The sequence below is a fragment of the Mesocricetus auratus genome, unplaced genomic scaffold (assembly GCF_017639785.1).
Source record: "Mesocricetus auratus isolate SY011 unplaced genomic scaffold, BCM_Maur_2.0 Super-Scaffold_15014, whole genome shotgun sequence".
NCBI lineage: Eukaryota > Metazoa > Chordata > Mammalia > Rodentia > Cricetidae > Mesocricetus > Mesocricetus auratus.
In genome coordinates, this window is record NW_024429186.1 from 50116811 (window position 1) to 50121359 (window position 4549).

The 4549-nt window shown below is 39.3% G+C and overlaps 1 pseudogene; it reads right to left on the reverse strand.

The window, feature by feature from the left end:
- Positions 1-723: 723 nt before the first annotated feature.
- Positions 724-1175, reverse strand: LOC101843050 (annotated as a pseudogene).
- Positions 1176-4549: the final 3374 nt, after the last annotated feature.

The window sequence follows — 4549 nt, forward strand, 5'->3', positions numbered from 1 at the left end:
TTCCACTTCTCTGGGGTATCATGCATCTCTCTTGGGAACTTCCTTGTTTCCCAGACTCACTGGCAGTGGGATTGTAGGCTGACACTCCCATGATCCATATCTAAAATCCATATATGAATGAGTACATACCATGTTTGTTTTTTTGTGTCTGGGTTACCTCACTCAGGATGGTTTCCTCTAGTGCCATCCATTTGCCTGCAAATTTCAAGATTCCATTGTTTTCTCTTCTGAGTAGTACTCCATTGTGTAAATGTACCACATTTTATCTATCCCCTCTTCAGTTGTGGGGCATCTCGGTTGCTTCTAGTATCTAGCTATTACATACAATGCTGACCAAGCTACATTCTAAGCTCCCTATTATTGACATAATCAGGAACAAAGCCCTTGATTATTTAACTCACCAGTTTCTAAGACTAGGATTCTAGTCTGCCAGTACCCAGTAGTGGTCAAAGGAAGAACTGTTGTCTATCACAGTCTAATACCCACCTTTCAATAGCGTCTGCAAACACTAAATTCTCAATCATAAATTATAGAAATTAGTCACAAGGGTGCAAACCACCCCAGAGGAAAGTGGTCCACCTATCAATGACAAACACAATGAAGATGATTTAAGTTTTCTTTACTGCAGGAAACAAACTGTAAGTAACAGTACATTTCTAGGCATAAATTAACTATTTATGTCTGGTTCCAGTATGGTCAGGTTAATACATAAATGCTTTAGAAACACAGATGTTCATGTTAATGGAAAAATCCAAGTTTCTCCCGTAGCGTTCTTCAGCTAGATCTTCAGTGTTTCTTGTTTCAATTACCTTGGTTAGCTCAGCTGTCTGGAATAGCTTACTCTTACTCCCAGCGTACATCATCTGATGCGCAGGCTTGCACCCAACAAGACTGGAGAAAATACAGCACAGAGGGTAAGAAATTCATCCATCATCATGTTGATATTTACAACTATACACCATGAAGCCAGGTTGCCGCTCAGGTAATTCACCTTAGGTTTATCTGGGGAGATGCCCTCAAGTTCCTCATCCAGTAGCAGCAGGTGCTTATCCTTGTCAATCTTCATTAAAATGGCAGCATTGTGGGTTTCTTTTAGAAAACGAAACTTTCTCAGCTTTTCCACTAAATCTTCAGCAACATCACAAACCACCAAAGACTCACTCATTTTCCTTCTGGCCATCAGCGGCCCATCGCTGTAGAATCACTCGGGTCCCTTTAAGAAAGGCTTCACAGCCGCCTCCCTTCCTGCCTTGGCTGGTGCCCAGCTCAGCTGCCCCAACCTAACTATGTGGCCACTCCTTCCCTCTCTTGACGGTGGATGGCCTCAGAAAATTTTCTAACTCTTAGAGTCTGGCTATAAGAAATATGGGTGTTTGTGTATTTTAATTTGTAATCATTAATGAGAACTTGTCCTTTGATTTTCATAATGGGAATATTTGAACACAAAATAATTAAGGATAATCATACTGTATAATGAACAGACAGGATGAGTTTGAACATAATGAACAAAAGTGGAATACTTCAGTGATGAAATGGTATCTCATAAATATGTGGAATACGTGACACTGGATGTAATTTTAAATGGATATCATTTTAAGGTTTACAGTCACTACATTTTAGATTGACTTGTGGGCTAGAGAGATTGCCTAGTGGTTCACAGGGTGCACTGTTCTGGAATTGGGGGTTAGAGAGATTGCCTAGTGGTTCAGAGGGTACACTGTTCTTGAAGAGACCCAAAGTGTGATTCCTAACATTCACACTGAGTGGTTCATAATTGCCTGTGACCTCAGATCCCAGAAATCTACTACCTGCTTTTGATGTCTGAAGACACCTGTACACAGGTTCATATAGTAATGCAGAGGCACACATACACATGACTCAAATTAAAATTCCAAGTATTGATGTTAGCCACTAATATTTTATAGCATCATATTAACAATATGTGGTGCTGAATATTTAATTTATAGTCAGAAACTATCCCTATGACCACAAATGGCATATTCTTGTCTTAAGTCAAAATGTTTTGAGCTTGTGAAATACTGCTTTATACATGAGGAAAGACTAATTCTCTAGAATTACCATGTCATAGACTTTTATTTCATTATCTAGTTAGTGGAGTAGTCAAATTTAACTGAAAATGGCTGGCAGTTAGCCAACATTCAAAGAGAAAGAAAGAATATAAAATGAGTTATGCTCTTAGCTCATCTTCCTGTGTGTAATGTCCTAGCTATGTATGACAGGAAGTACTACAGCTGTCTGCACTGAAGAGTGTGAAGATAAAGGGATTTACTCTATCAATTCCTACCCTCTACAAAATAACATGTGCTGGATGAGGAAATGAAAACATATCAACCTGAGTTTACCCTTTAAGAAAGATCATGAGATGCTGTTTGTCTAATCATCTCAAGGGGAAGATCAAGTTTTCTATAATCAGATCTTTGCTATCTATGTAGAAATTAGTTTTTCACTAATAAAACCTACTTTATAAAGTTGGGAATTCATGCTGGGTGGTGATGGCACACGCCTTTAATCCCAGCACTCGGGAGGCAGAGGCAGGAGGATCTTTGTGAGTTCAAGAGCAGCCTGGTCGACAAGAGCTAGTTCCAGGACAGCCTCCAAAGCCACAGAGAAACCCTATCTCGAAAAACAACAACAACAACAAGAAACCAAAACAAAACAAAAAAGTTTAGAATTCTTTATTCTAATCAATGTAAAGAGATAAAAACATTCAGCTTTCCTTTTTTTTCAGTTATAATGATGACAATGTGAGGTTACACGATTACCCAAGGAACCATCTACTAATTAATAACCTCAGAAACATGTAATGTTAGAAAAGGCTAATTCTGTGTTTGCTATTCATTGTTAGCTTCCCTTAAAAGAACATTTCAAGCATCTTAGAGCTGGCTTTGTCAGTGTATCTCATGTACATAAACTCACTTTATAGCAAGAAAGAGCATACCATTGATTTTGATGTAAATTAACTGCCCACTTGTAGGCTAAACGGACGCTGTAACGATACACGACACACAATTACTGACAGTAAAGCTAAGTATTTAATGTAGAAAATTACTCACAAGATACCAAACCCAGAGGAGCCAAACAGTTCTCAGCTAGCGGCCGGACCGGAAGCCGAACTCCAGGAAAAGAGAGCAAGACTTCCTGTGTGCTGTCTTTTATGCCTTCCCCCCATAATGCCCCCTAGCCACGCCCAAAAGTGGGCCTGGCTAGTGACGTAGTTCCGCGTACGTACGTATACGTCTTTACGTCCAGCCGTATACGTCTTTAGTCCTGCCTAAAGTGGGTGTGGTTAGCGGTGTGGTAAACCGCCCTTTTATTACCTCATCTGTATGTGCCTCTAATAAGTCACATGTTTAATGGTGGCATCAGACTTCCTCCTACAATTCCCCTTTTAGTCTAAAAAAGGACAACTAACTTGTGTCCATGAACAAAATGTATCAAACTTCTATCTAAACCTAAACTTATCTGAAAGAAACACCCAAATATGAACACCTCCTTCCAATCCCAACTCTAAAATAATTGAAAACTAACACTAACAGGTGTAAACTATCTTATAATATCAATAGTAGGGAGAGGGGACGTGGAATTCTCACAACTACTTCCTGCTGAGATGGGACGATGATAATCTCATGGGGACCTGTGAAAAGAAAATGTTAGTATAACAAAATCTCAGTAGATCAGACAGTCTCAGTATGGCAGGAGATGCTTGATTGAAGTTCCTGACTGGGGTTCTAGTGTTGATTGAAGCTCTCATCTGAAGCTCTGGCCAGACTGTAGAAGATGTGCCGTTTCAGTTTCTTGATCCGGAGTTGTGTAAAGTGATGTAGTTTCAAGCCAGTTTCAGGATAGTGCTTGTCAGGTGGAGTCAATGATGTGGGGCAGTTCAGATGCCTCCAGTCGAATCAGGTGAAGTCAAAGAAGTGGATCCTTATTCTCTTTCGGAAGCAGTTGAAGATTGCTGTCAGGAAATCCCTTGTTCTCTGGAAAACTCAAACATTAATGTTAACAAAGAAATATTTTAACTTTCATATGTATGCATACAGAAGAGGTGACAATAGGGAAGATGGAAAACCTGGAGGAAATTAGACTGTTCAGAAAAAGAAATCCACAGATAACAGTCCCTCATTTTATTTCTTCTGTCTTATATCAATGGCTCTTTGATATAATACAGAAATTCTGAATTGTATTTAAATAATATGCTTGAGTTTAGAGTAGGAGAGCCAATCCAACTCCAAAGCCAGCTTCAGTTAAATGAATGGGGACTGAGGTATGTGAAGAAATAAAGATAAAAGGGTACTATGAAAAAACAATATAGAGAGATTTAGACTTTGATACCACACAGTGAGTTACTGTTTGTTTGATGGTCCTCAGGGTAGCTATTCATTCTTCTACAGGAATCCATATGTCCAGTATTCTTTGTTGAGTTTACCTGTGAAGACAAAAACAAAACACTTCTCTTTCCTTTTAGGAGGTCACTTTACCCATGGTGGACTATGAATTTGTAGATGGGCTGTTATCTTCCTCCTCCTGA